Source organism: Molossus molossus, unplaced genomic scaffold (genome assembly GCF_014108415.1).
Source record: "Molossus molossus isolate mMolMol1 unplaced genomic scaffold, mMolMol1.p scaffold_m16_p_7, whole genome shotgun sequence".
NCBI lineage: Eukaryota > Metazoa > Chordata > Mammalia > Chiroptera > Molossidae > Molossus > Molossus molossus.
The window spans coordinates 103907268-103918276 of NW_023425401.1; positions in this window are offsets into that span (position 1 = coordinate 103907268).

Sequence of the window (11009 nt, forward strand, 5' to 3'; positions counted from 1 at the left end):
CTGTGATGCCTGACTCAGAAGCAGCAGGACTCTGACCGCCCCATGCTGCTCCTGCTGCGGGATGTCCACCCAGGGCCTGCTGGGTGAAGACCAGCACCCAGCTTGTCAGGTCCCTGACTCTGGTTAAAGGGATGCAGCGTGAAAGAACTCCAGACCTGCCACCAAGGAGCCATTCTCCACTGCCTCTGTCAGCAGAAAATCCTACCCACACCAAGTGTCCACGCCACTCTGCTACCATGGCCACCGCTGCTGTGGGACCGGGTGAGCTGCCCCGCCTCCTAAGCTGCCTTGCCTTGCTGTGGGCCAAACCTGGGCACCCTGGAGAACACCGAGTGACTTGGAACAAGGTCACACGGAATAAATCAGAGATGCCCGCTGACGGCAGTGCCGCTCAGCCTGTCCCTCTGTCTCCACCAGAAACCCTGCCCTGGCCACTCAAACTTTCCAGGGCCCAGCAACCAACGTGGCTGACCTATTAGCCCTGACCCAGAGCTTTTTGTCCCTCCACCGTCTCTGACACCGAATACTGATCCGGAAACGAGGGACACCGGCCCTACTCTCCTCTCTCTGCTCACGCGGAGTCTCAGTTCCGGTGCATTCTGGGAATTCCTCTCCATGGAAGGCGTCCTCCTGTATTCGTTCGGAGGCAGATCTCCTATCTCTGACCTCCCCACACCTCCAGCACCTCAGCCTTCTCCTTCCAGGCACCTCCTGTGCAAATGAATCCCCGACACTGATAGAGTCTCTCCCTTTGGTGTCTCAGCCACCCCTCTTCCAGGCCCTCTGCCAGGACCCCTGTTTCCACCGCCCAGCCCATCACCTGTATGGCCATCCCCTCCACCAGTACAGCCAAGACATCTGCAGATTTGACCTCTCAGCCTAGTTTAGATCCTGACGTCACTGACATGCACACAACTTCCCCTCCTGTGCTGTCCTATCAGACCTTCTCCAGGCTCCAGGATGGGATCCCCCCACCTTCCCAGGTGCCGTGCAGTGTGGACCAGAGTTACCTGCAGTCTTCTCCATCGGCCCGTCTGCGTTGAAGGACCCCTGCCTTACCCCAAACCATCGCCTTGGCTCCCAAACCACCCCTCAGCCCACATTAGGGTCCTGGGGGTCAGCAGAAGAGAACCTCTGTCCCCAGGACCCCTGTCAGCACCGCACTGCCCTGTGGGCTCTGCAGTCACCTGTGCTCCAGCCGACAGCACCTCTGCAGCATCAGCGTTGCCACTGAACCTGTGCTGTGGACACTTCTGTGCATTTCCAGGTTAGGACTTCTCAGTCTCCCCGTGTCTCTGGGAAGAACTACTCCCTGCTGCCCAAGGCACTACCCAACTCTGAGAGCACACCACCCAGTGACAGCATTCCCTCTGCCTGTGTCTCAACCCATTTACCTAAAAAAATAGTCAGCAGAGGGACCCACGTTCCCAACCCTCCACGGGGCCCAGGAACCACTTCTCAGCCCACATCTGGGGTCACTGAGGGGCAGCAGCCTAAAAACTCTTTAATGTTGGGAGAAGTGGAGGTGCCCGCATAGAGGTGTAGGCCTGTCCTTATCCTAACTTTCTCTGGATTTCCCTGCAGGTTGGCCTCTCTGGAGACAGGCTGGAGACAGGGCCATGTGCAAAAGGGGTCAAAATCTCCCTCCCTTTTTTTGCCAATTATAAGTTATATTAAATTAAAGTTTGTCTTAGTTTCAGGTGTACAGCAGGGTGGTTAGACAACCATATACTTTATAAAGTGGTCCTCCCGATATTTCCAGTACATACCTGGCACCATATATAGTTTTTATATTACTGACTGTATTTCCTATGCTGTAGTTTACATCCTCATGACTATTCTGTAAATGCCAATCTGTACTTCTTATTCCCGCAACCTTTTTCACTCTGTCCTCCCGCCATACCTTCCCCTGGAAATCATCAGTTTATTCTCTGTATGTATGAGCCTGGTTCTATTTTGTTTGCTCATTTATTTTGCTCTGTAGATTGTACATATAAATAAAACCATAGGATATTTGTATTTATCTTATTTCACTGAGCATAACATCCTCTAGGTCCAGCCATGCTGTCACAGATGGTAAGATTCGATTCTTTTTTTTGTGGCCAAGTAATATTCCATTATATATAACCACCATTGTTAAGGGAGTTCATTATCATCAAACTAGCATTGCAAGAAGTGTTAAAGGGGAGTGCTGTAAGAAGAGGAAGAAATTGAGAGAGAGGAACATAACTATAAAGAAAAATATGGCAATAAATAAGTACTTAGCAATAATAACCTTAAATGTAAATGAACTAAATGCTCCAATCAAAAGGTCTAGATAAGAAAAGAAGACCCATTTATATGCTGTCAACAGGAGACCCACCTCAGAACAAAAGATACACACAGACTGAGAGTAAAGGGATGGAAAGAATATTCCATGCATATGGAAATGAAAAAATAGCTAGGGTAGTAATGCTCATATTTGCCAAAATAGATTTCGAAACAAAGTCTATACAAGAGACAAAGAAGGACCCTACATAATACTGAAGAAATCGACCCAACAAGAAATATAACCCTTGCAAATATATATGCACCCAACATAGGAGCACTAAATATATTAAAAGACTCTTGGAAGACTTTAAGGAAGAGATCAATGGAAATACATAGTGGAGAACTTTAACACCCCACTGACATCACTGCATAGAACTCCCAGACAGGAAACAGCAGCTTTAAATGACACACTAGATCAGATGGATTTCACTGATATTTACAGAACATTTCATTGCAAAGCGGCAGAATACACATTTTTTCCAAGTGCACATGAATCATTCTCAAAGATATACCACAGGTGAGGACACAAAATAGGTCTTAAAAATTTCAAGAAGATTGAAATAATATCAAGCATCTTCTCATATCACAATGGTATGACACTAGAAATCAACTATAATTAAAAAAAAAAACTCCAAAAATTCAAACAAATGGAGACTAAATAGCTTGCTATTGAACAATGAATGGATTACCACTGAGATCAGCAAAGTGGGAATAGAGGGATCATATCTCGACATAATCAAGGACATACATGACAAAACTACAGCAACATCACAGTCAATGAGCAAAAACTAAAAGCATTTCCTTTAAGATCAGAAATGAGACAGGGATGTCCAGTTACATCACTCTTATTCAACATGTGGAAGTCCTAGCCACAGCAAACAGACAGGAAGAAGAAATAAAAGGCATCTAAATTAGAAAGAAGGAAGTAAAATGGTCATTATTCACAGATGACATGATATTGAACATAGAAAACCCTAAAGACTCCACACACAAAAAAAAAAAAAGCTAAATTTAATAGATGAATTTAGCAAAGTAGCAGGATACACAATTAATACCTGGATATCAATGGCATTTTTATACACCTATAATGAACCCTCAGAAAGAGAAACTTAAAAAAACTCTCACATTGGCCGGTTTGGCTCAGTGGTTAGAGTGTTGGCCTGTGGACCAGAGAGTCCTGGGTTCAGTGCCCACTAAGGGCACATGCCATGGTTGCAGTTTGTCCCCAGCCCCAGTTGGGATCATGTGGGTGGTAGCCAATCAATATGTGACTGTCTCACATCGATGTTTCTCTCTCTTTCTCCCTCTCTCCCTCCTGCTCTAAATGAAGATAAATGGAAAAATGTCCTTGGGTGAGGATAAGAAACGAACAAACAAACAAAAAAACCTCCCATTTACCATTGCAACAACAACAAAAAATAGGATACCTGGATATAAATTTAACTCAGGAGGTAAAAGACCTGCCCTTGGAAAACTACGGGACATTGAAAAAGGAAATAGAGGAAGCTACAAACAATTGGAAGCATATACCGTGTTCTTGGATTGGAAGAATTAACATCATTAAAATGTCCATACTACCCAAGGCAATCTACAGGTTCGATGCAATCCCTATTAAAATACTAACAGCGTATTTCACAGATGTAGAACAAATATTCCAAAAATGTATATGCAACCAAAAAAGACCTTGAATATCCACAGCAATCTTGAATAAGAAGAACAAAGTTAAAGGGGTCACAATTCCAGATATCAGATTATACTACAAATCCATTGTAATCAAAAGAGCTTGGTACTGGCACAAGAACTGGCATATAGACCAATGGAACAGATCAAAGACCCTAGAAATCAACATACACCACTATGGTCAATTAATATTTGACAAAGGAGGCAAGAGCATACAATGGAGTAAGACACTTTCTTCAATAAATGGTGCTGGGAAAATTGGACAGGTGCATGAAGAAAGAAAGAAAGAAAGAAAGAAAGAAAGAAAGAAAGAAAGGAAGGAAGGAAGGAAGGAAGGAAGGAAGGAAGGAAGGAAGGAAGGAAGGGGATGGAAGGAAGGAAGGAAGGAAGGAAGGAAGGAAGGAAGGAAGGAAGGAAGGAAGGAAGGAAGGAACTAGACCACCAGTATATACCATACACAGAATAAACTCAAAATGGATAAGACTTAAATGTAAATCAGGAAACCATAAAAATCCTAGAAGAAAACATACACAGTATAATCTCAGACATCTCACGTAGCAGAATTTTCACCAATATATCACCTAGGGCAAGGGAAACAAAGGAAAAAATAAACAAATGGGACTACATTAAACTAAAAAACTTCTGCACAGCAAAAGAAACCATCAGAAAAATGAAAAGGGAACCTACCATGTGGGAGAACATATCTTCCGATGACACATCTGATAAGGGGGTAATTTCCAAAATGTACAAAGAACTCATACAACTCAACCCCAGGAAGACAAACAATCCAATTTAAAAATGGGCAAAAGACCTAATAGACACTTGTCCAAAGAGGACATAGATGGCCAACAGACATAAATAAATGCTCAATGTTACTAATCATCAGAGAGATGCGAATTAAAAATGCAATGAGGTATTTACACCTGCCAGAATGGCTACCATCAATAAATCAACAAACAAGTGTTGGCAAGGATGTGGAGAAAAGGAAACCTAGTACACTGCTTGTGGGAATGCAGACTTGTACAGCTACTATGGAAAACAGTATGGAGGTTCCTCAAAAAATGAAAAATGAAACTGCAATTTGACCCAGTGATCCCACTTCTGGGAATATACACTGAAAACCCCACACCACCAATCAGAAATAACATATGCACCCCTATGTTTATAGCAGCACTATTTATAATAGCTAAGATCAGGAAACAGTCTAAGTGCCCATCATTAGATGAGTGGATAAAAAAGCTGTGGTACATTTACACAATGGAATACTATGCAGCTTTAAAAAAAACCATAGATTGGAATCTTCAGATTTTTGTGAGTCTTTTTTTATTTTTATTTTTGTCTAAGATACTGTTCATTGTTTAGCATTTCTAAATTTTATGCAGTCAAAATAAACAAGTTTCTCTTTACGGAAAACACACACTTACACTCCCTCTCATACTCCCTCTTTCTCTCTCTCCACAAACACACACACACACAAGAAGCTATGTCCCCTTAGTTGTTTTGAATATGAAGAAAATGTACAAATATTGTTGCAAATTTTAATAGATATTTTAAGTAAATAACTCAATAGGAAGACAAAAGAAAAAAGAAAGGAAAAGAAGAGGCATATAGGGTCACTGTGTATTATTTTTTTCAGTTACATGTAAATCTATAATTACTCAATAAAATTTTCAACTAAAATGAAGTTACTTTGTATTTATAAATTTTCTTTAATTTACATTGAAGTAAAAGATTACTTGTAAATAGAAATGATTCTTAATTTGCTACTGCTCAGGCGTTATCATCAGAACCTACCATAGTCATAGTGTTGTTTAATATTATGAAATTACAATAAATCCTAATAAGGCAAAAAAAAAAGAAAGAAAATGATGTTTGTTGGTGTGGGCATCACTGGGTTCATCTTGTTTGGGACTCTCTGTGCTTTCTGGACTTGTAAGTCTTTTTCCTTCACCAGGTTAGGAAAGTTTTTCATCATTATTTCTTTAAAAAAGTTCTCAATAGTTTTCTTTCTTTTCTCCTTCTGGTACCCCTATGATGCTGTTACAGATGATGTTGTCTCAGAGGTCCCTGAAACTATCCTCATTTTTTTATTCAGTTTTTCTTTTTTCTTTTTTTCTTTCTTTTTTTTTTTTTTTCTGCTATGATTGTTTTTTTTCTACTACTGTGTCTCCCAAATTGCTGAATCAATCCTCTTCGTCATCTAATCTGCTGTTGACTTCTTCTAGTGTATTGTCAACTTCAGATATTGTATTCTGCATTTTTTACTGTTTCTTCATTATGGTTTCTTGTCCTTTTTAAGCTTACTATCTCTTTAAGATCTCAGTGAGTTCATCCATTCTTCCCCTAATTTCTTTGAACATCCTTATAACCATTGTTTTGAACTCTGTATCTGAAAGATTGCTTGCCAGAATTTCATTTAGTTCTTTTCCTGTGGTTTTCTCCTGTTATTTCCTTTGGGGAATGTCTGCCCATCTTGGCTGCTTGTCTGTATTTGTTTCTATGTATGAGGTAGGTCTGCTATGTCTCCCAGTCTTGGTAGAGTGGTCTTATGCAGCAAGTGTCACAATCTCTATGATCACCTGAGCTAAGTGCTCCAGGAATGTCCCTTGTGTGAATTATGTGAGCTTTCCTGTTACTTTGAGTCTTAATTGGCCTGTCCATGGGTAGGGTTAGCCCTTAGGCTGGCTGACTATGCAGACTGACCCTGACCACAGTGTATGAACTGCTGGGCAGGGGCTGATTTTGCAAAGCAGAATGTACCCCAGCATAATCTGGTGTCTGCTGAGGTCTCCCTTTGGGTGTGTCACTTGTGGAACTTATTGGGTTGTGCTCTGATGGAGTCTGGAGCCATCCACTGGGTGTGCTCATTTCGGGCCCTCTTTGGAGGGTCTCCGGTACAGCTCAGTTTCAGACACTGCTTGTGACCAGCCCTGGGCTACCTATTCAGAGCTACAAAATGATCCATGGTTGGTGGCTGCCTCTGCTGGGTGTGCATGGGAGGGGCTAAGCTGCTTACTGAGGCCAGCTTCCACCAGTACTGAGCCTGGAGAACATCATGGAAAACCCCAAGGCACCCCGAGATCCAGCTCCGCCTTTCTGCTGACTGTCAGGCTCAGCCACTGGAAGAGCCTCGGTGGTACTTGAGTTCAGAAAGGCCAGTTCTTATTGACTCACCAGCTAGGGGCGAGTGGATGATACGGAATCATATGCAACACCAGTGCTGGGAGTGAGCCCACTCTACAGAAGTCTCAGGTACACAAAGCCAGCCACCGCCTGCCTGGGGCCTGCGGACCTCTGTGTGGAACGGGGTCTCAGGGAGTCATCAGGGTGAGACCAGTAGAGGTCAACTGGCTAAAACAGACTGAGATCTGGCTGTGTGGAGGGAGGGCTCTGCACAGGAATGGGGTCATTGATCGAGGTATGTGGGGTAGGAAAAATGACCCTCACTGGAAAGCACATAAATTCAGTCTCCAGCACTCCCCATGTCTGCCCAGATCTCCTTGAGAGACCCTCAAAAAAGACTGCAAACAGTCCCAGGCTGGGCACAGCAAGGAGACTCCTCTGCAGGGTGTGAACTTGGCCGAGCCAGGCCTCAGGAAGTCCAAAGAGTGTGGGGAGGCATGGTATCTAGGGCATTTTCTCAGGCTGATGCCATAGGTGCAGGGCGTGTTGGTCGGACACACAGGAAAATATGGCCCTCACCCTAAAGCCACTCGGTTCAGCCTCTCCCTGTGTCTCTGACAGCCCCTGACTCTGCCTGGAGCTCCCAGAGAGCCTTCCAAGAAGGACTGAGCCAGCCCAGGGTACCCACACCTAGCTGATTCCTCAGCAGGGGGCTAGCTTGGCAGGGCAGGTCCGCAAGGAGTCGGGAGGGTGGGCCTAGTGCGTCTCCTCAGGCTGATGCTGTATAGAGGGGAGTGTTCGACCCAGGAAAGATGGTCTTTGTGGGCGGTGTGGGAGGGGGCTCAGCACAGGGACAATGGCAGCTGCCCCTTCAGTCCCTCTCTCTATATCCACACAACACCATCTCTCCAGTCTGCTCTGAGCCACCGTCCTAGGTAAGTGCCTGTGAATGTGATTTTGTGTGCTGGCCCTTTAAGAGGGCTCCTGGGTTCCTAGCAGTCTCCCTTCTCACGCCAGCAAATGAAATCCCCACTGATTTTCAAACCAGATGGTATGTGGGCTCCTCTTTCTGGCATGGGAGCCCAGCCTGGGGTTGAAACTCCTCACTTTTCATGGGGCACCTTGGCAACTCAGATATCCCTCGAGAATCTGAACCCCCACAGGTGCATGCAGGGCCAGGCTTCTTTGTGTCTCAGACTTCCTACCAGTCTTGGTGTGGCTTCTTCTGTAGGGCCTTAGTTGTACGGCATCTGTTCAGCTAGTCCTCAGGTGGTTACTCAGAATGACTGTTCTATAATTTAGTTGTGATTCAGATTTGATCCTGGGAAGAGGTGAGCGTAACTTCTACTCACTCCATCACTGTCTTGGAACCCACTGAAACTATTTAAAAGACTAAAGAGGTGATAACCTAGGAAAAAAACCCACAGTGATTATTGTTAATAGGTGGAAGCCTGCTTATCATCAACTTCCTCTGGTTCAGTTTTATCTCAGATTGATGCTAAATACTGAGAAAGAAGAAAAATATTAAATAGAAATTAATACTTTCCCAAGATAAAACTTAAGTACACCTGACTTATAATGTGTGTAGTTATTTGGTTACCAGGCTGAAATTCCCTTTTATTCTCATTCTTATTCTCATTCTTATCCTTATCCTTGTCGTGTCCTTGTTCTTGTCCTTATCCTTATCCTTATCTTTAAATTCTTATCCCTGGTCTTATTCTTATTTCTATTCCTATTCTTATTCCACCTGCTACTTGAGCTGTGTACTCTCTAATTTGAAGAAATTGACACAATTTCATGTGACATATATTTGTGTTTCTTACTCCCTGGGTTCCATACAGTTCCATGTGAAAGAAATGATCCTAACACCATTATTCAGATTTTCTTCCTAGACATCTTTACATCCACAACGTGAAAAACAACAGATACAGATTTCTCGCCCTGGCCGGTTTTGCTCAGCGGTTAAAGCATTGCCCTGAGGTCCGGAGAGACCCGGGTTCAGTTCCCGCTAAGTGCATGTACCTCGGTTGCAGTTTGTCCCCGGCCCTGGTTGGTCGTGCAGGTGGCAGCCACTCGATGTGTCCCTTTCATGGTGATGTTTCTCTTTCTCTCTTCCTCTCTCTCCCTCCCACTCTATCTGAACAAACAATGAAAAAATGTCCTCAGGTAAGGATGAAAAATAAAATAGAGAGAGATACAGATTTCTCACGTAGTGTCTACTCTAGTGTTTTCTTCTCGATTTTAGTTTCTGGCTTGAGAGGAACCCCTGTTTTCTAGGGGAATGGTGTCTGTAATATATGACTCTTCACTACATATTAACAAGAGGGAAAGGTTTTTGCCTATGCAGGAATGACAAGTTAAACGGTATCTTTATACAATGAATACCATCCATGTTGCATAAATATAATGTCACTGTATCACACGAGCCTTACAGAAGGGTTTAAACAGACCAGGCAAGGCATTTCCAAATAACTATGAGTTAAATCTCTTAAGATAATGGATGTAATTTTAATTCACACATTTTTTAATGCTTATGAGTATTTGATGAATTCAATAATGTTAAAACTACTGAGGCCAGCTGGTGTGACTCAGTGGATTGAGCATCATCCCATGGACTGAGAGGTCCCAGTTCGATTCCCGGTCAGGGCACCTTGCCAGGTTGCTGGCTTCCCAGTAGGGGGAGTGCAGGGGGCAGCCAATCTATGTTTCTCACATTGATGTTATTATCTCTCTCTCCCTTCCTCTCTCTCTAAAAAAATGAATAAAAACATATAAAAACAAAAAATAAAACTGCTGAGAATTACTGTCTATTCCCTTTGAAGACCATCAGGCTTAGGTTAATATAAATTCTCAAGCTGGTATATATTGAGTTGGGAAACACAAATGGGTCATCCAAAAATACTAGTGTGCACATCTCACCATCCCTCTGTTTATTGAACAAGACATTTGAGGAGTCATGAGAAGAGGGAGCTCCTATTGTTAAGGACCATCAGAGAAGCTATGGGGACACACAATCCACTTTCTCCTCACCCTTGCCCTGGGAAAATTCGCTAAATCTCAAATAATGAAGAGTGCCTTGTTCTTTTCCCAAGATAATTGTGGAGAGTGCTCAACCAGTTCTTTTTTCCAGTTTGAATTTATGCAACCCAACCCTCATAAAAAGTCCTGATGGTGGAGAGTCAGAACTGGCTTCTGAGGACAAGGACCTAATTCCCACAGAGAACTATCCACTGAAACACCCAGATCTGCCCCAGCATCCTCTCCGCTACATCCCTTTAACCCTGTCTACTCAGCTCTATCACAGTTGTCTTGTGCCGACTGAAGCTACCCGAAACCATCTTCAGGTGAATCGGGTCAAACATCACAAAAAATATTGGTGGGAAAAAATTTCAAGAACTTCAACAAGTGGTTAAACCTTGCTTTATTAGAAATGATCATAACCCAAGAATATATGTAACGTGTGAGTAATGCTGAAAACCCTTACCTCTAGAACCACTTAAACGTTTACTGATACATTTCCTTCATTTGACCAAATCTTAAACCTTTAAGGTATTCTAGGATTTTTTTTTTTTACATAGTTTCTTGTTGGACTAAAGCTTTCCCTAACTTTTTCCCTTTACTACTAAATTATTTCCTCAAGGAATTAGAATTCCTTTAAACTCTTATTTCATTTGCCTTACAATTAGTGAGGTAGATTCCTCTAACTCTGCAACATTTTCTGTGTAAAATTTCAGTCTACTTCAGAAGCTCTCTCTTATGGTATTAATTTTACCTGTGTCTAGCTACCATAAGAAGTCACATATGTCTAAATACATAAGCCAGAGAAGTGAATTGATATAATTTTCTTACATTTAATGTCCTTTCCATATAATATTCTTGGCTTTAAAAAATGAAGA